Raw genomic sequence first — 26053 nt, forward strand, 5'->3', positions numbered from 1 at the left:
GGATCAGTGTTTCCCAACCAGGGGTGCCTCCAGCTGTTGCAAAACTACAACTCCCAGCATGTTGGACTATATAGTAGTATATAGTATAGGTTAGTGTTTCCCAACCAGGGGTGCCTACAGATGTTGCAAAACTACAACTCCCAGCATGCCCGGACAGCCAATGGCTTTGTAAGGCCTTGAGCTGTGTAAGGGGCCCCGAAATTTCTGATGGCAGCCCTGATCCCACCACAACTACCAAGACCTAGATAGTGCCAGTCTCTGCAGTTTTAACCCCCTGTCCCCCAACAGCAACCAATACACATATGCTACTTTGGTTATCATCATAGTAGTATTGACCCACAGAATGAACTTAATGTTATTTTTATACTCAACATCATGAAAACATAAATAAAATAAAAAAACGCTAGAATTGCTAATTTTGGTTACCTTGCCTCCAAAATGGTGACATGAAAATGTACCAATAAAAACTACAGCTCATCCCATAAAAAAAGTTATGGCTTGTTATCAGAATACAACACAAAAAAGTTTATTTGAATTTTATTTTTTTTATTTTAAATCCTCCTGCCCTATGACATACATTTTCGTCTTTGGGTGGAATGTATATTTACGTCATGCATTGCATGGTACCTCACGGTGCCACATTTGTGATCGCTGCTGCCATCTGTAGCAATCGATCACAATTACACACCGGGGGAGCAATCAGAGCTGTTACACCCTAGATAAATTCTTTGAGGGGTGTAGTTTCCAAAATAGGGACACTTCTGGGGTTTTTCCACTGTCCGGTGGACACTGCAATATATACTAAGAAAAAAGAGGCATCAAAATCCACTAGGTTCAACATGTCATAGGCCTGTGTTTGCCAGGTGGCACACTAGGGCAATGTATGGGATATTTCTGAAAACTGAAGAATTGCGGTAATAAATATAGATTTTAACTTTCCGGTTCATACTTGCTACGTTTGAAAAAAGATTGATCTAAAAAATAAAAATAAATAATCAAATAAATAAATTATAATTTAACTGGGGTTTCTACTATACAGGCTCCTCAAACTCACTTTGGGAAAAAATCTGGTTAAGAAATTTCTTAGAAAATTTAGAAAAATGCTCACATTATAAGCCTTCCAATCTAAGTGAAAGAATGTTCACTTTTGAACAAATGAGGCAAACATAAAGTAGACATATTGTAGATGTGAATAAATAACTACTTTATTTGGCACAACTGTATTTTTTTTACATGTAGAGAATTTCAATTTCACTGCATGTATCAACAAAAACTTACCACTAATATAAAGTACAATATGTCCCGATAAAACTTTGATCAGTAGAAGCATTCCAAAGTTATTACCACATAAAGAGACACATGTACGATTTGAAAAGTAGGTCTGTGTCATTAAAGGAGAAATGTGGCAGAAATCTTTTAACTTCCCCTGTGCCCGGGCTGCAAAAACAAAACAAAAAAAACTTTAACTCACCTTCCTACGTTCCACCGTTGCCTCGGGATTGGCGTCCCGTTCCTCCAGTGCTGCTCGGCTTCCTGCTTCTTAGGCTCGAAACGTCATACTGCGGTCAGCGTATCGCCGGCTGAAGCGATATCCCGAACTGTCATGTAAGGAGCCTGGGCCCTTCCTTTTCCTTGCGCTCAGTCTCCTTGCGCTCAGTCTATCACCAACTGAGGCGGGACATCCCTGCGGCCGGCAATACGCTGACCGTAGTGTGAGCCTAAGAAGCAGGGACCCGAGCAGCACCTGATGAAGGTAGAAAGGCCAGGAGAGCTGACTGAAACGTTGCTTATCGACACTTGTTTTTTGATGGAATAAACTTCACCTTTTTTTGGCATTGTGTGCTACGGAATCATATGATTTTCTATAGATTTGTAATATACATTGGTTAAAAAACGTGTATACTGTTGGATTGAAAAAAATGCTGTCCCTGCAGCTATTGCCTGTGTGTCTCTGTGAGGAGACAAAATACAGGAAGTGAGGGCGGGACAATAGGGCTTTGTCCAGGCTCCTGGCTTGTCAATCATCCTGCTGTGTGAGCCGGGGACATGTCACAGGGCCTCAGTGTACAGAACCCTGCTTGTCCTCACTTCGCAGAGCCCTGCTTGTCCTCACTTCGCAGAGCCCTGCTTGTCCTCACTTCGCAGAGCCCTGCTTGTCCTCAGTAGTGTTGAGCGGCATAGGCCATATTCGAATTCGCGAATATTCGCGAATATATGGACGAATATTCGTCATATATTTGCGAATATTCGCATATTAGTTATGTTCTCGTTTTATTTTCGCATATGCGAAAATACGTGTATGCGAAAATTAGCATATGTTGAAATTCGCATATGCGAAAATTAGCATATGCTAATTTTCATATATGCGAATTTTCGCACGCCAGTCTCACACAGTAGTATTACAGCCTTCTTTACACCACACAAGCTGGAAGCAGAGAGGGATGATCACTGTGATGTGTACTGTGAAGAAAAAAATAAAAATAAAATTAATATTCGTAATTACGAATATATAGCGCTATATTCGCGAAATTCGCGAATTCGCGAATATGCGATATTCGCGAATAATATTCGAATTGCGAATATTCGCGAGCAACACTAGTCCTCAGTGTACAGAGCCCTGCTTGTCCTCACTGCACAGATCCCTGCTTGTCCTCAATGCACAGAGCATGCCTATGTTCCCTCACAGCATTTCTTTTTAATTAATTTATTAATTTTTGCTTTAGGTCTGTTCAGATGTTTATGGCTCAGTATTGGCCCAAAACACAAGTACTTGAACATCTCAGATGCTCCTATAGACAATGCATGGTGTTGTGCTTTGGGGAGAGACTGTATATTCCGTTCTGTATACTTGTAAACAGGTTCCGTATAGAACAATGTAAACATCTTCATAAACATATTTGGTATAAAACAGTGAGGGGGAGATTTATCAAAACCTGTGTAGAGCAAGAGTGGTGCCCATTACAATCAGATTGCTTATATTATTTTTCATAAAATAAACAATCTGATTGTTTGCTATGGGCAACTGCGCCGCTCTTCCTCTACACAGGTTTTGATAAATCTTCGCCTGAGTGTGCAAGTACACAAACTCACTATATCATAAACAGAATGTACATAAATAGTGATTACAGTTGTCAGACACTCACCAGAAGGTAGTCACTGGATGGAAACGCGGTAGCGTGTGCACCTCAAGGGATGGTGCTCTATTCAGGACAGTCAATCTGGATTGCTGTGGCAACTTCTGCCGCAAATTCTTTTTCAAATGCGGGCATAAACAATGTTCTAGGATCCCAATGCCTTATGGATGCCTGGCTGGGTAAGGCAAAGGTGCAAAAGGTATTAATTTCTTCCTATTTGGCCCCTACACTGAGCCCCCTACGGACACCGGTCCTAAAAAGATTAACCCCATAAACCTTGTCCCTGTGCTCCTCCTCTCAGTGTCCTAGCTACACCAATATAATCAAAACATGTGCTACCTGGTCAGGAACAAGACAAGTGTTTTACTGGGGTAACCCAGCATTATAAGTGGAAAAAGATGTGTAGCAAAAACAAAGGTATCCATAAATCATTCTTGGTGCAATAAAGTATTTACAACTTGATTAATAAATATTACAACTTGATTAATAAATATTACAACTTGATTAATAAATATTACATTTTAAAGGGGTTCTCCGCCCCTAGACATCTTATCCCCTATCCAAAGGATAGGGGAGAAGATGTCTGATCACGGGGGTCCCCGATCTCGGCTGCGGCACCCCAGACATCCGGTGCACAGAGCGAACTTTGCTCCGTGCCGGATGACTGGCGATGCGGGGTGGAGGCTCGTGACGTGACGGCCATGCATCCTCAATGCAAGTCAATGGGAGGGACATGACGGTCACATCACGCCCCCACCCATAGACTTGCATTGAGGGGGCGTGGCCGTGACGTCACGTGCAGGGCGGTGACGTCGTGAGCCTCCAGCACTCTAAACGAACGCCGGGTGCCGCTGGGGACCCCCCACGATAAGACATCTTATCCCCTATCCTTTAAATAGGGGATAAGATGTTGGGGGTGGAGTTGCAGAGTGCAGGGCCTAGCTTCGTGCAAAACTTTGCTTTTCTATGAGGTTTAGGTGACTCTGTGACTACATTAGTGCATAAAAAGGTGCTGGAAATTGCTGTACCCTCTGAATATATAAGGAATATGAGGAAGAAGAAAAGGGATAACTGTCTGATGGAGGAAGATAACAATACGGGAGGAGATTTAGCAAAACCTGTCTATAAAAAGAATGGTACAGTTGCCCATAGCAACCAGATTGATTCTTTCAAAAAATAAAAGATGCAATCTTATTGGTTGCTTTGGGCAACTGCACCTCTCTTCCTCTACACAGGTTTTGAGTCTCTTCCACAATAATATAACAAAGAGAGGCGATTGGCTCTAACCTTTTGAAAATACTCATTCTGTTAAATGAAATGTAATGTCATGTTTGCACTTGTCGGGACACGTCGCCTCTGGACATCCGCATTTTTCTACCTGCTCCTACTGTATTCATGGTTATGTAATGAATTGTGCACCTCCGCAGCTGATTACACGGTTTCTGGATGAACATGGGGGTGCAGACACAGCATTCAGAACCAGGGCCCATAGGTAACTCTGGCATTAACAGTAAATTGAGAGGTGTGGCAGAGCTTTTATAAGGTAAAGGGACCAGGTGGTTCTACACTGTGGTCCTTACCATGCTGAACAATTATAGGTCCAGGGGCATAGCTATATGGGTGCTTAGGTACCAGTCTCGCCACAGCCCTGGCGCCTGATGGAGCCTCAAGGCATCTCTGCACAAAGACTGCAGTTTTTGTGCCAAAGCCAGAAGTGGATGCATGAGGAAGGGGAATTATAGGTTCTTCTTTTATATCTTCCATTTGCGGTATCCCGGTACAGGAGCTAGTCCTGTACCATCCTTAGTCCCCTCAGGAAGAGTCCCTTAGGTCCATAGGGCTCTCCTGCAGGGCTCCCCCCTTGTTGTCTCATATAAATGCAATGTACATTCGTTATGTGTATCTATTGTTCATATGTGTAAAGTTGTACAGTTTGTATCAAATGTATAGGACCTTCCTTGGTCATGTGACCTACTGTCATGTGATACACCCAGAGTTCCACGGGCACAGGAACCCCGGGCATTAGCAACCAATGGGCTTTAGTCCAGCCCCCTAGTATATAAGGGGCTGTAGTCTCTCAGTTAGCTCTCTTAGTTTCTGCTTCTCATCCCGTACACTAAAGCAGCATAAATTCCTGCACAATTGCATATAGACCAAAGCCTAAGGAACGGCAGCCACTTCTAAAATGTGAGTTCCAATTCTCTCTACAAATCCAGTGACTACTACTCAGCTAAGGAATATATTAGTAGCACAGTGGCCTGCCTAAATATCCTCATAAATACAAGTCCAAGCAAGCCTGCCAGGTATCCTGTGTCCCGGTTGCCTCTGTGGAAACTGCATTACTGTAAAAGACTGTTTCCTCAATATTCCAAGTAAAAGTTCCAGTTACCGTGGACATTCCTTTATTGTATACTGTTTCTGGGCTGGTTGTCGGTGGTTTTTATACAGAAACAACTTCATCCTGGCGTCACGAACACTAAGAGGTTAACAACATCTTGCCCCCAGTGTTAATACCACCAGACCCTGCTACATACTGCAGCGCCCTGTGGTCACCACACATTCCTTTTGAATACACTTCTGACTTTGGCTCAAAATCGCAGGGGCAGTTTTCCAAAAAATGCCAGAAAAAAACCTAGGTGGAAACCTATCCTTATAATATAAACCTTAAATACAGATTTTGCACTGATTTTCCCACAAGTCACACATCAGTAAAGGCCAGTGTTTCCCAACCATTGTGCCTCCAGCTGTCGCAAAAGTAGAACTCCCAGTAGGGTCACTATCTGGAGGGTACAGCTGGTACCCCAGTAAGGAGCCCGGGCACCCAGGGGGGCCTTGGGCCCTAGGGCTGTCACATGCCGGGACTGATGCTGGCATGGTCCCTGCATGTGCATAACCACACCCTTCACCAGCATGCACCATCGCACCCCCTGTGACTGGGCCCAGGTGAAGGGGGGAGGCACCCAAGCAACCACAACTTTAAACACTGAGTGCGCCTTTAAAGGAGATATCCAGTGGTGAACCCAGTGGTGAACAACTTATCCCTTATCCTAAGGATAGGGGATAAGTTGCAGATCGCGGGGGTCCGACCGCTGGGGCCCCCTGCGATCTCCTGTACGGAGCCCCGACAGCCCACGGGAAGGGGGCGTGTCGACCTCCGCACCAATCGGCATCGACACGCCCCCTCAATACAACTGTATGGCAGAGCCGAAGCGCTGCCTTCGGCAATCTCCGGCTCTGCCATAGAGATGTATTGAGGGGGCGTGCCAGCTGCCGCTTCGTGTGGTGGTCGACACCCGCTATCTGGCCGGAGAGCCTGGCCCCCGTACAGAGAGATTGCAGGGGGCCCCAGTGGTCGGACCCCCCGCGATCTCAAACTTATCCCCTATCCTTAGGATTCTTAGGTTCACATTATGTTTTTCACAATACGGGACCGTATAGGGCTGGGGGGAGCTGAAATTGGGTGTTCCCGTATCCCAGCCATATGTGGCCCGTATGTAATGTATTTCAATGAGCCGTCCGGAGTGAAACGCTGACTCCGGTTGGCTTATTTTTGCCCCATATATACGGTTTTCCCACGGACCGAAAACCGTGGTATACCACGGTTTTAGATCCGGTGGCAAAACCGCATAAGGGGCAAAAATGAGCCGACCAGAGTCAGTGTTTCACTCCGGTCGGCTCATTGAAATACATTACATACGGGCCGCATATGGCTGGGATACAGTAGCGCCTGGTTTTAGCTCCCCCCAGCCGTATACGGTCCTGTATTGGTAAAAAGTAATGTGAACCCAGCCTAAGGGGGCATTAATATATATGTGGGAAATGTGGGAGGGCATTATTATGTATGGGGCATGATTATGTATCGGGGCCATGTGAGGGGGCATTTTTTATATATGGGGGCAATGTGAGGGAGCATTATTATATATGGAGGCAATGTGAGGGGGCATTATTGTGTATGAGGGCCATGTGTGAGAGGGCAATGTTAAGGCCTAATATTATACAGGAGCACAGAGGGGACTACTATATGGGGCTGTGTAATAAATATAGGGGGTTTGTATAGAGGTGAGGATTTTGCTGTGGTGAGGAGCCTAAAATGTTTGTCTGGCAGATTCGGTAGAGACAAGTTGTGGTCGGGAGACACCTTTAAGATGATCCAGGACAGATGGAGAAGAAAGAGAAAAGCTAACGACTCAGAAAAGACACCCCCTGTGAGTATGTAACTGTTATCACTTATATGGTCTGCAGCACCTGTGTACAGCTCAGTTTTTATTCAATAATAATGACTACAAGCTGTGTAAGGGGCCCCAAAATTTCTGATGGCAGCACTGACTCCAAGCATACCCGGATAGCCAAACTACAATTCCCAGCATGCTAGGACAGCCGCTATTAATACCTCTTTATCCAACTGTCTTTTCCTCCTCCCTTATTTCCCCCCTCATTGCCTGTTGTATGTCCCTACCTGAATGTCCGTATCCTGACTCTTCTCACTAGCCGGCCTCCGTTAACTAAATAAACATGTTCTCATATACAATACACTTTTCATCCATCTGTTCCTCTTCCTTTTTCCCCCTTATTGCCCATCTCCTGTCCCAACCCGAATGTCGACATCCCGACTTTCCCCACCCGCTGGCCCTTGTTCATCATATAAACTACTAACATGTTTTCACATGTATTACTAAACCATCATTAATACATCAACATATTTTCTTCTGCTACACTGCGGACACAAACATTTGGACTGCGGACACTTGACATTTTATTTCATTTATTTAATCCATTGATTACATTTTAATCCTTCAATTATTAAATCTTGCAATCTGTATACTGAGGAGCAGGCTCTCTAGCTGCGGCTCCCAGTATGACCCCTGCTGCCGTAATGATGTCATATCTGACCCCTGCCATGTTCTGTTCCTGCCCTTTTTTTGAATTTTACTTATGTATGTGTGTATATACAGTATATGCCTGTTTTTTGAGACGAGTTCCCTCATGAGACGTGCTGTTAACTGTTTAATAGGGGGGGGGAAAACTTCACTATATCTACTGTGAGAAAATGCATTCTGTTTCCCACAGGATAACTGGTTTCCATCTTGTTTAATGGATCATACAGGAAGGACCTTTTTCTCCATATGTGCATAGGTGGGAAAAGTAGTATATACTAAATTTAAAGTTCTGCAACTTTCTTATATAGTTTATTCCCCAGAAGACACGGGACATACCTATATGCCCTGGCTACCTGGTACTTGGTGCACCAGGACGTACATGTAGGTCCTGAATCCCATCCAAACTATAAGGAAGATGCAAGAGTTGTGCTTGCCTTCTAGACCTGCTATCAGAATCATGGGACCTGCTACTAATGGCGAAGATCAGCGATCATTAACCTTTCAGATGCCATGATCAATAGTGATCACAACACCTGAAGAATTTCAGGGGGCTTACAGAGACTCCTTCGATCACCCACAGCACGATCACTAGGGGTCTGATGAGTCAAGATGGCCACAAGTGATCCACTCACCTGCTTCACGACCGGCTCTGCCAATCCTTCTGGCCGACCATAGAAGTACACTGCTCAAAAAAATAAAGGGAACACTCAAACATCATAATGTAACTCCAAGTCAATCACACTTCTGTGAAATCACACTGTCCACTCAGGAAGCAACATTGATTGACAATCAATTTCACATGCTGTTGTGCAAATGGAACAGACAACAGGTGGAAATTATAGGCAATGAGCAAGACACCCCCAATTAAGAAGTGGTTCTGCAGGTGGTGACCACAGACCACTTCTCAGTTCCTATGCTTCCTGGCTGATGTTTTGGTCACTTTTGAATGCTGGCAGTACTTTCACTCTAGTGGTAGCATGAGACAGAGTCTACAACCCACACAAGTGGCTCAGGTAGTGCAGCTCATCCAGGATGGCACATCAATGCGAGCTGTGGCAAGAAGGTTTGCTGTGTCTGTCAGCGTTGTGTCCAGAGCATGGATGCGCTACCATGAGATAGGCCAGTACATCAGGAGACGAGGAGGAGGCTGTAGGAGGGCAACAACCCAGCAGCAGGACCGCTACCTCCGCCTTTGTGCAAGGAGGAGCACTGTCAGAGCCCTGCAAAATGACCTCCAGCAGGCCACAAATGTGCATGTGTCCACTCAAATGGTCAGAAACAGACTTCATGAGGGTGGTATGAGGGCCCGACATCCACAGGTGGGGGTTGTGCTTACAGCCCAACACCGTGCAGCAACACCAAGAATGGGAAATTCGCCACTGGCGCCCTGTGTTCTTCACAGATGAAAGCAGGTTCACACTGAGCACATGTGACAGATGTGACAGAGTCTTGAGACGCCGTGGAGAACTTTCTGCTGCCCACAACATCCTCCAGCATGACTGGTTTGGCGGTGGGTCAGTAATGGTGTGAGGTGGTATTTCTTTGGTGGGCCGCACAGCCCTCCATGTGCTTGCCAGAGGTAGCCTGACTGCCATTAGGTACCGAGATGAGATCCTCAGACCATATGCTGGTGCGGTTGGACCTGGGTTCCTAATAACGCAAGACAATGCTAGACCTCATGTGGCTGGAGTGTGTCAGCAGTTCCTGCAAGAGGAAGGCATTGATGCTATGGATTGGCCCGCCCGTTCCCCAGACCTTAATCCGATTGAGCACATCTGTGACATCATGTCTCGCTCCATCCACCAGACAGTCCAGGAGTTGGCGGATGCTTTAGTCCAGGTCTGGGAGAACATCCCTCAGGAGACCATCCACCACCTCATCAGGAGCATGCCCAGGCGTTGTAGAGAGGTCATACGGGCATGTGGAGGCCACACACAATATTGAGCCTCATTTTGGATCAGCCTGTAGTGTGGTTTTCCACTTTGATTTTGAGTGTGACTCCATATCCAGACCTCCATTGGTTGATAAATTTGATTTCCATTGATAATTTTTGTGTGATTTTGTTGTCAACACATTCAACTATGTAAAGTATTTCATACGATTAGTTCATTCAGATCTAGGATGCGTTATCTTAGTGTTCCCTTTATTTTTTTGAGCAGTGTAGATCACTGATATCACTTATTATTTATAACAATCTTTTAATTGCTATTACTAGTCCCCTCTGGGGACTTAAAGAGTACCTGCAACTAAATAAACTTTTCTAAACTAATTCAGGCTATGTTCCCTAACTACTCCTATCACCCCCCTGCTCTTAATTTTTTTTTAAAGAGCTTTGTATCTTAGGCCCCTTTCACACTATAAAGTTGCTCTGTTAAAAGACCCGTTATAAACTTCCGTTAGAAAAGTCTTAAAAACGGATGTTAAACGGCCGTTACCAAATCCCATTATAGTCTATGGGATTTTTTGATTATCCGTTATGACCCGTTATAGCCCGTCATGAATTAGGGCCGTTATTTGTGATGGAAGAAAAAATGGCACATGCACTAATTTTTCTTCCATCACAAGAAACGGGTAAATTAATGGCCGTTATTTTTAACATTGGAGTTTATGGCAAATGGATGAGCCTTTATGTCATCCGTTTGCACCTGGTTTATAATATCCGTTATTACTTCTGAACATGCTCAGAAGACGTGACATCAGCAGACTCCTGCAGTGCTGGGGGACTACTACTACTCCCATCATGGGACAGACTGTACAGTCACCAGTGTTCTGTACAGCGGGATGAGCATTTTTCTCTATCTACTGCTTATACCTCTCCCTATACATCCAAGCATTCTGCTAGCGTTTCCTGCTGCTCTATTACATTGTCTTCCTACCTTTAAGTCTTCTGAAATAATTACTCCTAAATCCCTTTCCTCAGATACTGAGCTCAGGACTGTGTCAAATATTCTATATTCTGCCCGTGGGTTTTCACGCCCCAGGTGCATTATCTTGCACTTATCCACAATAAATTTCAGTTGCCAAAGTTCTGACCATTCTTTTAGTTTTTCTAAATCCTTTTCCATTTGGCGTGTCCCTCCAGGAACATCAACCCTGTTACATATCTTTGTGTCATCAGCAAAAAGACATACCTTACCATCGAGACCTTCTTGAATATCACTAATGAAGATATTAAACAAATTGGTCCCAGTACAGATCCCTGAGGTACCCCACTAGTAACAAGACCTTGCTCTGAATATTCTCCATTGACTACAACCCTCTGTCGTCTGTCACTCAGCCACTGCCTAATCCACTCAACAATATGGGAGTCCAAGCTCAATGACTGCAGTTTATTGATAAGTCTTCTGTGTTGGACAGTGTCAAAAGCCTTACTAAAATCTAGATATGCGATGTCTACTGCCCATCCGCCATCTATTATTTTAGTCACCAAATTTAAAAAAATCAACATGATTTGTTTGACATGATCTCCCTGAAGTAAATCCACGTTGTTTTTCATCTTGCAATCCATGGGATTTTAGATGTTCCACCATCCTATCCTTTAGTAGGATTTCCATTAATTTCCCCACTATTGATGTCAGACTTACTGGCCTATAGGTACATGATTCCTCCCTACTACCTTTCTTGTGAATGGGCACAACATTTGCTAATTTCCAATCTTCCGGGACGACTCCTGTTACCAGTGATTGGTTAAATAAATCTGTTAACGTTTTCCTAGCTCAACACTAAGCTCTTTTAATAATTTTGGGTGTATCCCATCAGGCCCCTGTGACTTATTCGTCTTCACTTTAGACAGCAAACGTAGAACCTCTTCCTCTGTAAAGACACATGCATCAAACGATTCATTAGTCTTCCTCCCTAATTGAGGTCCTTTTCCTTCTGTAAAAGCTGAACAGAAGTATTCATTAAGGCAGTCGGCCAGCCCTTTATTCTCTTCTACATACCTTCCTTCCTTTGTTTTTAATTTAGTTATTCCTTGTTTTAATTTTCTTTTATCATTTACCAGGTTGATTTAGGTTTGATTTATGCCACTATACATGGGGCTCTCTTTGCGATCCGTTTTGTGTGCGTTTTTAAATATATTGGTCTTATCTATTTACTTTGTACGCTGTTGGCACTTTAATTATGTGAGTTGCACTGCAATTGACAAGTGCATATTTATTATATTTATGAGGCAATGTTGCCCTGATATGTGCCTTATGTGTATATATATCTTCTTCATCTCACTCTGATATACCTGTCTTTTTGCTCCACTGTTAAGCACACTTGGACTATATATACATATATTTTTTACCTCCTTCTTTGTCTCCCCCTGCTCCCTGGTTCCCACTTTTGTTTGTCCACGCTGTGTGTGCATTTTTATATGTCTTTGAATTATTCTAAATAAAATTCATTTTAGTCTATACATGGTCCGCTTTCAAGTGGTTTCTTTTCCTTTTTGGTTCTATAGGGACTCATTTATGACTAATCTCATTTTTGAAAAATCAGTTTTTTCTAAAAATCTAAAACTTTTGTTTTTGTGTGGTGTGACTCCTTCACTGTTCTTATATTAAATCACACTGTCTGTAGGCAGAGGTGTTAAAATGGCCGTACATGACGGATGTTATAACGGGTCTTAACAGATGAATATGCCCGTTATTTTGACGGACTTTATTCAGCCGTTAGCACCCGTTATTTCATCCATTATTATACATCTGTTTTTACACAGAAAATGTAGGTTTAATAACCGATGAATACTCTTAGTGTGAAAGGAGCCTTACCTCTCATCTTGCTCACATAGTGTGAGCTTCCGGCAGGAGGATGTCGGCGTGGGATAAGCTGTTATAGCTCCATATTTATCCAAAATAAGCCCTCACACAATGCGGTTGGACGAAAAATAAAAACTTATGGCTGTCAGAACATGACAACACTAAAAAGGGGAAAAAAGGATTTTGTTAAAAAAAAAAAGGAAGAACATAAAAAGTTATATAAATTGGGTATCGCCATAATCGTACCGAACCACAGAATAAAAATTACATAATTTTTACAATACAGTAAATTAAATAAAAAATAATTTTTTTTTTAAACGCCAGAAGTTTTCCAATTTTTCACAATAGTTTGGAGTTTTTCACAAAAAATGCTGCGTGAATCAACAAAGATTTACCACTAATATAAAGTACAATATGTCACAAAAAACTCTCAGAATCGCGTCGCTAAGTAAAAGCGTGTCAGAGGTATTACCACTTAGAGACACATACCAGATTCGAAAAAAAATTATTAGAAAGCAACTAAAAAGTTACATATATGCAAAAGTACCGATAAAAACTACAGATCACGGTGCACAATATGAGTCCTCATACAGCCCTGTATATGGAAAAATGAAAAAGTTATAGGTGGTCAAAATAGGTACGCCCTGCATTTCTCCGGTCCCCGCCGCTCGCCGGGTGGGGACCGGATCGGGATGCCTGCTGAAATCATTCAGCAGGCATCCCGGCACATAGACCGAAGCAACCGACCAATAGTAGATCCGGGGCGGGGAGGTTAAAGTTCGGTTCCCCCATTCTGCCCACCCATGGTAGTCAGGGCAGAACGGGGGAACTGTACTGTGACCGGCGGCGGAGGTCCCTTACCTGCGGCGATCGGCAGCGGCGGGGATCCTCTCCCTGATGTGGCATGTGGCGATCCTGCTGACTACAGAAGCCGGTGAGCTGTTGCCTAGCAACATCTGGAGGGCTACAGTTTGGAGACCACTATACAGTGGTCTCTAAACTGTAGCCCTCCATATGTTGCAAAACTACAACTCCCAGCATGCCCCGACAGCTGTTTGGGCATGCTGGGATTTGTAGTTTTGCAACATCTGGAGGGCCACAGTTTGGAGATCACTGTGCGGCGGTTTCTAAACCGTGGCCCTCTAAATCTTGCAAAACTACAACTCCCAGCATGCACGAACAGCGAACAGCTGTCTCGCCATGCTGGGAATTGTAGTTGCGTACCTCCAGCTGTTGTATAACTACATCTCCCAGCATGCCCTTCAGCGATCAGTAGATGCTGGGAGTTGTAGTTTTGCAACAGCTGCAGGCACACTGGTTGGAAAATACTGAGTTAAGTAACAGAAACTAACTGAAGTTTTTCCAACCAGTGTGCCTCCAGCTGTTGCAAAAGTAAAACTCCCAGCATGCACCGTCTGTCAGTACATGCTGGCAGTTGTAGTTTTGCAACAGCTGGAGGTGTGTCCCCCCTCATGTGAATTTACAGGGTACATTCACACGGGCGGGTTTACAATTACAATTACAGTTTCCTGCTTCAAGTTTGAGCTGCGGCAAATTTTCCGCCACAGCGCAAACTCCTAGCGGGAGACTCACCGTAAACCCCCACCTGTGTGAATGTACCCAAAAAACACTGCACTACACTAACACATAATAAAGGGTAAAACACTACATATAAACCCCCTTACACGGCCCCCCCCCCCCCAATAAAAATGAAAAACATATTGTACGCAAGTGTTTCCAAAACGGAGCCTCCAGCTGTTGCAAAACAACAACTCCCAGCATTTCCGGACAGCCACTGACATACCCCTATGTCCACCCGAATGCAATCCCTAATTTAGTCCTCTCTCACTTCAGAGCCCTGTCGTATTTCAAGGAAACAGTTTAGGGCCACATATGGGGTATTTCCGTACTCGGGAGCAATTGAGTTACAAATTTTGAGAGGGCTTTTTCTCCTTTTACCCCTTATGAAAAGGAAAAGTTGGGGTCTACACCAGCCTGTTAGTGTGAAAAAAGAAAAAATTTTTACACTAACATGCTGATGTTGCCCCATACTTTTTATTTTCACAAGAGGTAAAAGGAAAAAAAGACCCCCAAAAGTAGTAAGGTAATTTCTCTTGAGTATGGAAATACCCCATATGTGGGCGTAAAATGCTCTGTGGGCGCACAACTAGGCTCAGGAGTGAGAGTGCACTATGTACATTTGAGGCCTCAATTGGTGATTTACACAGAGGTGGCTGATTTAACAGCAGTTCTGACATAAATGCAAAAAAATAAATACCCACATGTGACCCCATTTTGTAAACTACACCCCTCACAGAAGGTAACAAGGGGTATAGTGAGCCTTAACACCCCACAGGTGTTTAACGAATTATCATGTGAAAATGAAAAAAAAAAATATTTTACTAAAATGCTGGTGTTACCCTAAATTTTTCATTTTCACAAGGGAAAATAGGAAAAGAAATCCTCCCAAAATTTGTAACCCCATTTCTTCTGAGTAAGAACATACCCCATATGTGGATGTAAAGTGCTCTGCGGGCGAACTACAATGCTCAGAAGAGAAGGAGCGCCATTGGGCTTTTGGAGAGAAAATTTGTCCGGAATTGAAGGCCATGTGCGTTTACAAAGCCCCCATGGTTCCAGAACAATGGACCAACCCACATGTGACCCCATTTTGGAAATTACACCCCTCACGTAATGTAATAAGGGGTGCCGTGAGCATTTACACCCCACAGATATTTGGAACAGTGGTCCGTGAAAATAAAAAATGTAATTTTTCATTTGTACAGCCTACTGTTCCAAAGATCTATCAAACGCCAGTGGGGGGTGTAAATGCTCACTGCACCCCTTATTAAATTCTGTGAGGGGTGTAGTTTCCAAAATGGGGTCACATGTGGGGGGTCTACTGTTCTGGCACCCCGGGGGCATTGTAAACGCACAAGGCCCCCGTCTTCTATTCCAACCAAATTCTCTCTCCAAAAGCTCAATGGCATTTTAGTGCGCCAGCAGAGCACTTGATGTCCACACATGGGGTATTTCCATACTCAGAAGAAATGGGGTTACAAATTTGGGGGGTCATTTTCTCCTATTACCCCTTGTAAAAATGAAAAAGTTGGGGAAAAACCAGCATTTTAGTGAAAAAAAAAATTATTTACACATCTGATTTTAACGAAAAGTCGTCAAACACCTGTGGGGTGTTAAGGCTCACTGTACCCCTTGTTACGTTCCTTGAGGGGTGTAGTTTTTTTAGGGGCTTACTAAATGTGACATGTCCACAAAAACCATTTCAGAAAAACTCACTCTCCAAAATCCCATTGTCGCTCCTTCCCTTCTGAGCCCTCTAGTGCACCCACAGAGCACTTTACATACTCGAGATAAATTGGGTTACAAATTTTAGGGTGATTTCTCTCCTTTTACCCCTTGTAAAAATTCAAAAACTGGGTCTACAAGAACATGCGAGTGTAAAAAATGAAGATGATTAATTTTCTCCTTCACTTTGCTGCTATTCCTGTGAAACACAGGGTTAACATATTTTCTGAATGTCATTTTGAATACTTTGGGGGTGCAGTTTTTATAATGGGGTAATTTATGGGGTATTTTGAATATGAAGGCCCCTCAAATCCACTTCAAAACTGAACTGGTGCTTGAAAAATTCCGATTTTGAAAATGTTGTGAAAAATTTGAAAATTGCTGCTGAACTTTGAAGCCCTCTGATGTCTTCCAAAAGTAAAAACATGTCAACTTTATGATGCAAAAATAGACATATTGTATATGTGAATCAATATATAATTTATTTGGTATATCCTTTTTCCTTATAAGCAGAGAGTTTCAAAGTAAAAAACAATGCAACATTTTCAAAATGTTCATCAAATTTTGGAATTTTTCACAAAGAAATGATGCAATTATTGACAAAAATTTACCACCAACATAAAGTACAATATGTCATGAAAAAACAATCTCGGAATCAGAATGAAAAATAAAAGCATCCCAAAGTAAAAGCATCCCAGAAAGCCAAAGCCTGTCTGGGCATGCTGGGAGTTGTAGTTTTGCAACATCTGGAGGACTGACAGACCATGCATGCTGGGAGTTGTAGTTTTGCAATAGCTGAAGGCACACAGGTTGCAACCAGCTCAGTGTTTTGCAACCAGTGTTCCTCCAGCTGTTGCATAACTACAACTCCCAACATGCCCTTTGGCTGTCCGTGCAAGCTGAGAGTTGTAGTTTTGCAACAACTGGAGGCACACTGGTTGGGAAACATTGTCTTTTTCCTAACTCAGTGTTTCCCAACCCGTGTGCCTCCAGCTGTTGCAAAACTATAACTTCCAGCATGCACTGACAGACCATGCATGAGCTGCAGTGGAAAATTTGCTGCATCTCAAACTTGCAGCTTAAAACTCACTGTAAACCCCCGCCCATGTGAATGTACCCTGTACATTGGGGGGGGGGGGGTTAGGGGAGCCTCCAGCTGTTGCAAAACTACAACTCCCAGCATGCACTTTGGCTGTCCGTGCATGCTGGGAGTTGTAGTTTTGCAACAGCTGGAGGCACACTGGTTGGGAAACACTGAGTTAAGTAACAAACTCTGTGTTTTGCAACCAGGGCCAAAGGGCATGTTGGGAGTCATAGTTATGCAACAGCTGTAGGCACACTGGTTGCAAAACACTTAGAGTTTGTTACTTAACTCAGTGTTTCCCAACCTGTGTGCATCCAGTTGTTGCATAACTACAACCCCCAGCATGCCCTTCAACTGTCACTGCATGCTGAGAGTTGTTGTTTTTGCAACAGCTAAAAGGCACACTGGTTGCAAAACACAGAGTTTGTTACCTAACTCAGTGTTTCGCAACCAGTGTGCCTCCAGCTGTTGCATACTACAACTCCCAGCATGCCCTTTTGCTGTCCGTACATGCTGGAAGTTGTACTTTTGCAACAGCTGGAGGCACACTGGTTGCGAAACACTGAGTTAAGTAACAAACTCTCAGTGTTTTGTAACCAGTGTGCCTCCAGCTGTTGCATAACTACAACCCCCAGCATGCACTTACAACCAAAGAGCATGCTGGAAGTTGTAGTTTTGCAACAGCTGGAGGTTTGCCCCCCCCCCCCCCCCCCCCCCCATGTGAATGTACAGGGTACATTCACACGGGCGGGGGTTTACAGTGAGTTTCTTGCTGCAAGTTTGAGATGCAGCAAATTTTCCGCTGCAGCTCAAACTCCCAGCAGGAAACTCGCTGTGTACCCCTGCCAGTGCGAATGTACCCCAAAAACACTATACTACACTACACTTACACAAAATAAAAAGTGAAAAACACTACATATACACATACCCACATACCCCTACACAGTCTCCCCCCACCCCCTCCAATAAAAATGAAAAACATCTGGGAAGGCAGTGTTTCCAAAACAGAGCCTCCAGCTGTTGCAAAACAACAACCCCCAGTATTTCCGGACAGCCACTGACTGTCCAGGCATGCTGAGAGTTTAGCAACAGCTGGAGGCACACTGTTTGGGAATCACTGGCATAGAATACCCCTATGCCCAACATGCAAGTCCCTAGTTTAGGCCTCAAATGCGCATGGTGCTCTCTCACTTTGGAGCCCTGTCGTATTTCAAGGCAACAGTTTAGGGCCACATATGGGGTATTTCTGTACTCGAGAGAAATTCCGTTACAAATATTTGGTGGCTTTTTCTCCTTTTACTCCTTATGAAAAGTTAAGGTTGGGGTCTACTCCAGCAGGTTATTGTAAATAGGTAAGAGGTAAAAGGAAAAAAAGACCCCAAAAATTTGTAACGCAATTTCTCCTTAGTAAGGATATACACCATATGTGGACGTAAAATGCTCTGCGGGCGCACAAGGCTCAGGAATGAGAGCGCACCATGTACATTTGAGGTGATTTGCAAGGGGTTACTGATTGTTACAGAGGTTCTGACATAAACACAATAAAGGGGTATAGTGAGCCTTAACACCCCACAGGTGTTGGACGTGAAAAAATTTTTTTTTTATTTTTTCACAAAAATGCTGGTGTTATCTTACATTTTTCATTTTCACAAGGGGTAATAGGAAAAAAGCCCCCCATCATTTGTAACCCCATTTCTTCTGAGTAAGAACATACCCCATATTTGGATGTAAAGTGCTCTGCGGGCGAACTACAATGCTCAGAAGAGAAGGAGCGCCATTGGGCTTTTGGAGACATTGGGGGAGATTTATCAAAGGATTTAGACTGTTTTTTCTTGTCTAAATTTGTCGCACAGAAAGTCGCAGTCTAAATATGTGCGACTTTTCTGCGACTTTTGCTCTAGAGGATTTTTAGAACATGATGCATGCTAGTCTATTTTAGACTGAAATGCATTGAAAAATGCATTGGTGCTGAATTTATCAAAAGCGACTTTTCAGCGACAAGTCGCATAGGCTGAAAGTACGCCGAAATGTCAGACCATGTTGGAGCAGGTTTAAATATAGACTAAAGCATAGATCATGCAGTCTGTGCACAGAATTTATCAAGAGCTGTGCGCCATTTGATAAATTAGGTGCACAATAGACCAGACTAACCCTCTGTAGTTTGGTCTATATTGATGCGGGACATAGACAACTTTGATAAATATCCCCCATTGTGTCTGGAGTTGAAGGCCATGTATGTTTACAGCCCCCATAGTGCCAGAACAGTGCCCCTCCCCTCCCCACATGTGACCCCATTTTGGAAACTACACCCTTCACGGAATGTAATAATGGGTGCAGTAAGCATTTACACTTCACAGGTGTCTGACAGATTTTTAAATCAGTGGTCCATGAAAATGAAATATTTTATTTTTCATTTGCACAGCCCACTGTTCCAAAGATCTGTCAAACACCAGTGGGGTGTAAATGCTTACTGCACCCCATGTTACGTGCCTTGAGGGGTGTACTTTCCAAAATAGTGTGCCATGTGTGTTTTTTTTTGCTGTTCTGGCACCATAGGGGCTTCCTAAATGTGACATGCCCCCCAAAAACCATTTCAGCAAAATTTGCTTTTAAAAAGCCAAATGTGGCTCCTTCTCTTCTGAGCATTGTAGTGCGCCAGCAGAGCAATTGACGTCCACATATGGGGTATTTCCATACTCAGAAGAGATGGGGTTACAAATTTGGGGGGGGGCATTTTCTCCTTCTACCCCTTGTAAAAATGTAAAATTTGGAGGAAAACCAGCATTTTAGTGAAAAAAACAACAACATTATTTACACATCCAAATTTTACGAAAAGTCGTCAAACACCTGTGGGGTATTAAGGTTCACTTTACCCCTTGTTACGTTCCCTGATGGGTCTAGTTTCCAAAATAGTATGCCATGTGGGTTTTTTATTTGCTGTTCTGGCACCATAGGGGCTTCCTAAATGTGACATGCCCCCCAAAAACCATTTCAGAAAAACTCACTCTCCAAAATCCAATTGTCGCTCCTTCCCTTCTGAGCCTTGTAGTGCACCCACAGAGCACTTGACATACACATATGAGATACCGTATTTATCGGGGTATACCATGCACCGGCCTATAACACGCACCCTCATTTTACCAAGGATATTTGGGTAAAAAAAGTTTTTTACCCAAATATCCATGATAAAATGAGGGTGCATGTGTGCGTGTGTATACCCCGATATACCCCCAGGAAAGGCAGGGGGAGAGAGGCCGTCGATGCCCGCTTCTCTCCCCCTGCCTTTCCTGGGGTCTAGAGCGCTGCTGTCGGCCCTTTTCACCCCCTGGTTATCGGCGCCGCTGCCCGTTCTGTCCCCCTGACTATCGGTGCCGGCGCCGATAGCCAGGGGGAGAGAAGCGGCGCCGACAGCCAGAGGGAGAGAAGGGGCAGCGGCACCCATTGCCGGCGCCGCTGCCCCGTTGCCTCCCCCCATCCCCGGTGGCATAATTACCTGAGTCCGGTCCGCGCTGCTCCAGGCCTCCGTCGTGCGTCCCCAGCGTCGTTGCTATGCACGGCGCGGCGCTCTGACGTCATGCGCCGCGCCGTTCAGCGCATAGCAATGACGCCGGGGACGCACGACGGAGGCCTGGAGCAGCGCGGACCGGACTCAGCGCGGACCGGACTCGGCGCCGATAACCAGGGGGTGAAAAGGGCCGACAGCAGCGCTCTAGATCCCAGGAAAGGCAGGGGGAGAGAAGCGGGCAGTGACGGCCTCTCTCCCCCTGCCTTTCCTGGGGGGGTATCGGCGTATAACACGCACACAGACTTTAGGCTAAAAATTTTAGCCTAAAAAGTGCGTGTTATACGCCGATAAATACGGTATTTCCTTACTCGAGAGAAATTGAGTTACAAATTTTCGGAAGATTTCTCTCCTTTCACAAATTCAGAAACTGGGTCTACAAGAACATGCGAGTGTAAAAAATGAAAATTTTGAATTTTCTCCTTCACTTTGCTGCTATTCTTGTAAAACTCTTAAAGGGTTAATAAACTTTCTGAATGTCATTTTGAATACTTTGAGGGGTGCAGTTTTTATAATTTCTAATATGAAGGCCATTCAAATCCACTTCAAAACTGAACTAGTCCCTGAAAAATTTCGATTTTGAAAAGATTGTGAAAAATTGGAAAATTGCTACTGAACTTTGAAGCCCTCTGATGTCTTCCAAAAGTAAAAACATGTCAACTTTATGATGCAAACATAAAGTAGACATATTATATGTGAATCAATATATAATTTATTTGGGATGTCCATTTTCCTTATAAGCAGAGAGCTTCAAAGTTTAAAAAAATAATAAAAAAAAAAATTTCACCAAGAAATGATGCAAGTATCGACGAAATTTTACCACTAACATAAAAGTAGGATAAGCCACGAAAAAACAAATCTCGGAATCAGAATGAAAAGTAAAAGCATTTCAGAGTTATTAATGCTTAAAGTGACAGTGGTCAGATGTGCAAAAAATGTCCGGGTCCTTAAGATGAAAATGGTTTGGGTCCTTAAGGGGTTAAGGTGAAAAAGAGTCATTGAGGGGTTAAGGACCGGGCCATTTTTAATTTTTGCACTTTCATTTTTTCCTCCTCACCTTCTAAAAATCATTACGCTTTTAATTTTCCACCTACAGATCTATATGAGGACTTTTTATTTTGTAATGACATCAATCATTTCACCACAAAATCTAGGGCGAAACCAGAAAAAAAAAATATTTGTGGGGCAAATTTTCCAATAAAGTACCCCTTTAAAGGGGTTATCCACCATAGGGTGATTTTAGTACGTACCTGGCAGGCAGTAATGGACATGCTTAGGAAGGATCTGTGCTTGTCTTGGGGCTAAATGGCTATGTTGTGAGATTACCATAATACTGTGGCTAGCTTTTTGTGAACTGGTATTTCCTGTTTGACTTTTCTTTTTTTGACTACAAATCCCACAATTCCATTTTCCTCCCTCCCACACATCAGCCACCCCACCCATTGAAACATAAATGAGCTGCATCCATTCAAAAGACCTGTGGTTTTCAATCAGGGTGCCTACAGCTGTTGCATTAGTTGCAGATTGATCTCTCTCCCACCAAGCAATCCCTCCACCCATTGAAGCAGACAGGCTCCCTGTCATCAGCTGACTAGTGAGTCAGGTCTCGGCCGCATTGCAACCTTGGAAAAATTTTGTATGCTGATAAAAATAAATATTGGGGTGAAAATCACAGAAGAATTCTGAGAAAACCATCACACACAGGTACAGACACTATATTATGAACTACACTAACGTTACAGCCCCTGTAGCATAGTCAAATAAAAAAAAATCCTGGAATACCCCTAAAATGGGGTTTTCTTTTTAAAGCAGTACAATAACAGAAAAGCACGTAACCTTGGTTATAATTTTAAAAGCATTGACCCACGGTATAAGAGGAACATGTCAGAGTTAGGCTAAGTTTTTTTTTTTTGGGGGGGGGGGGGGGGGGAAACGCTAAGAAAAACGCCAATTCTGCCCCATGGCGTTTTTGCGGCCAAAAAAAGCTGTAACCTAGCTGTAAATCACTGAGAAATCGCTAAATTATTTTTCCACTTTGCTTTTTTCAGTTTGGCGTTTTTTTTATTTTTTAGCCCTTCAGCGTTTTTTCACTCTTTTTTGGCGTTTTTCAGCATGTTGATACCCACAAAACTAACCTAGGGGGTATACCTCCCATCAGCTCGGTTTCTAAGACTACCCAATGCATCCCTACTTCATTATGCCATAATCTCTGGACTTGGGTTAAAAGAGACGCATAATAATACTTTAAAAGGTTCGGGCAGCCTAGTCCCCCCTCTTTAATTGGACGATATAATATTTGAGCGGAGGTTCTCGGTTTCTTATTTTTCCAAATATAATTTAATATTATTTGTTGGAGAGTTATAATTGACTTTTTGGGTATCTTAATTGGCATATTGCGAAAGATATATAAAATCTTAGGCAGCAGCATCATTTTAACTATTGACATCCTCCCCAGCCAAGAGATCGGTAGTCTAGAATAGGTTGCCACATCCAGTTTAATTTGGAATATCAGTGAATCCACATTTAGTTTTCCCGTGTGCTGTAGTGTAGTCCCTAATTTTATACCTAAGTAAGTTATATTTTCTTCTGTCCACATAAATGCATATTTTTCCCCCAAGTACCTTCTAGTTACTTTATCAATATTAAGCATGAGGGCCACTGATTTTGTCATGTTAAGTTTATAAAAACTTACTTTACCAAACTCCTCTAATATCTTTACTATCGATTTTAAGGATTTAAGTGGATCGACACATGAAATCAGTATGTCATCTGCAAAAAGACTTATTCGATAATCTCCAGTGCCTGTACCTACTGGGATGCCCCGTATTTCCCCCGACCTCCTCATCTGCTCCGCCAATGGCTCCATTGCTAGAACAAAAAGCAGGGGAGACAAGGGGCATCCCTGCCTTGTACCATTACAAATAGAAAAGGCCCTAGAGGTTGCCCCCTCTGCCCGCACCCTTGCACTAGGAACAGTGTACAAGGCCATGATTGCCATAATGACCGCCGGTGACAGACTAAACTCCATTACCAAACGTAGATAGCCCCAATGTATGCGGTCGAATGCCTTCTCCGCGTCCAATCCTAGCAGAAGAGAAGGCATCCGACCGCCCCCCCACCCAATCTATGAGGTCCAATATGCGTCGGGTCCCATCTGATGATTGTCTGCCTTTAACAAAACCTACTTGATCTACATGGATCAAGCCTGGTAATAGCGGACCCAATCTCGCTGCCAGTAACTTAGCATATATTTTTATATCTTCGTTCAACAGCGATATGGGTCTAAAATTAGATGTAATCGTGAGATCTTTCCCCTCCTTTGGAATTAATATTATCTGGGCCTCCAACATCTCTTTCAACACTGTATCTGTATTAAAGATTTAATTGCAAAGCTCCATAACCACTGGTGCTAGCCTTATTGCTTGTGTTTTGTAAATTTCACCTATTAAGCCATCTGGCCCCGGAGATTTAGCTAATTTTAATTTATATATTTGTTTCAACACTTCCTCTTCTTGAAATGAGGCCTCCAAACTCAATCTTTGATTATCAGAGAGTTGTGGTAAAGGTATTTTAGTTAAGAAGTAATTTATTGTTTCAGAAGTGGGTTGGATAGTTTCTAGATTATTATTCAGATTATATAATTGCTCGTAGTAATCTGCGAAGGCATTGGGGCTTTTGGGGTCAAAAATTCTAATATTATTATGTAAAGTTATATATGTAATTTTTCCCCTTTTTTTTTATTAATTTTTGTTTGTCTAGCTAAGTGTCTTCCTGGTCTGTTAGCTAAATAGTATGTATCTGTTTTCTTGTTGATTAGAGCTCTGTTTAGTTTATATAAATCCATATTGTGTAGATCAGCGGCAATACTTGATATACGGGTTGCTATGGAATTATTATAGGAAATTTTGTTCTGTCTATGGAGGTCTGCCAACTCCATCGTTAGTGCTCTTCTCTTGGCTCTATCATCTTTTTTATAATGAGCTGTCAGACTTATAATTTGTCCTCTGAGTGCTGCTTTAAAAGGACACCAGAGCATGGAGACAGAGTTAACTGATCCTGAATTTGTTTAAAAAAAGGAGTCAATAAAAGAGGCCAGTGATCTTCTATATTCTTCATTATTAACAATATAAGAGCTAGCTCGTCATGGCCTAACTGGTGTAGTTAAGCCAGTACCTTTTAATGTCAAAATAATTGGGGCATGGTCTGACCACGTTATTGTTTTTATTTCGGATGCTACTACTAAATCTAAGAGGGATCTGTTAATAAGAAAAAAGTCTATGCGTGTTTATACTTTATGTACATGTGTGTAATATGTAAAGTCTTTTTCCGTGGGATGCTGGATCCTCCAAATGTCAAATAATTCATACTTTGTAATGGTCTTTGATATTGGTGTTGGTTCCTTACCTAGTATTTTAGATGTTGAATCTACTGAAGGCCAGATGGTTTGGTTAAAATCCCCCATAATCACAACTCTATCATTGACTGGAAAAGGTGTTCTGCAAAGAACCGTATTCAAAAATCGGTTTTGGTTACGGTTCGGAGCATATATTCCAATGAATACATAATGGATCCCTCTGATCCGGCACCTAAGGCTCACATATCTTCCTTCCTTATCAATATCTACCACTGGGTCTATTAGTTGTATTGACTTACTAATAATTAGTGCCACCAATCCCTTTTTACTCGGGGCTGGAGCTTGATAAATTACAGGGAACATTTTGTGGTTCAACCTAAAGGTGTCTTTTGTTGCTAAATGTGTCTCTTGTAAGCACATTATGTCAGCTTTAAGTTCTACCGCCTCGCTCCATACCTTAGATCTCTTGATCGGGGAATTTAATCCTTTACAGTTCAAAGATACCACACGCAATGACATACCCGATGGGGTTCAATTCCATCCTTCATTTTTGGTGTAGACTCCCCATAGGTGACTCTGGGTGGGGGGAAGGGGAGGCAGTCATAAACAAACATACAATTCAAAACAACCCTTATGTCCTTTGAAATAATTTTATTCCTTGGACATTTCACAAAACATACTAACTTAACAAATGGCGTCCCAAAGAACGCTTGGTGGAAAGTATGGCTTACACCTTCTGCCATACTCCTGTGCCAGCTATACCGGCTTACTGATGGAGAGAAAGACAACTAATAACAATTACACATATCTATCATTTTTCCACAGTAGAAAACAAGAGGCAAAAAGAGAAAATTAATAGAGAAAAAAAACTATCGACGGTGACTCTCTACCTTAATTCTATTAACCTTTTCCCCTGTCTACCTTTTACCAAATATTCTTACTAATACTACATCTATCAGTTTATACTCTCTTGATTCCAGTTTTAACCCAT

The 26053-nt window shown here is 42.9% G+C and overlaps 1 protein-coding gene across 2 annotated transcripts in view; it reads right to left on the reverse strand.

Annotated features, from left to right (window-relative positions):
- Positions 1-25638, reverse strand: part of PDYN (prodynorphin) — a 140130-nt gene extending 114492 nt beyond the window's left edge. For both annotated transcript variants that reach the window (XM_056547448.1, XM_056547446.1), the window contains exons 1-2: positions 25519-25638; positions 3144-3309 (exon numbers count right to left, since the gene is read on the reverse strand). The gene's annotated coding sequence lies outside the window, so the exon portion shown is untranslated. The remainder of the gene's footprint in view (positions 1-3143; positions 3310-25518) is intronic.
- Between the last annotated feature and the right edge of the window lie 415 nt (positions 25639-26053).

This window comes from Hyla sarda, chromosome 12 (assembly GCF_029499605.1).
Source record: "Hyla sarda isolate aHylSar1 chromosome 12, aHylSar1.hap1, whole genome shotgun sequence".
In the NCBI taxonomy this organism is placed as follows: Eukaryota; Metazoa; Chordata; class Amphibia; order Anura; family Hylidae; genus Hyla; species Hyla sarda.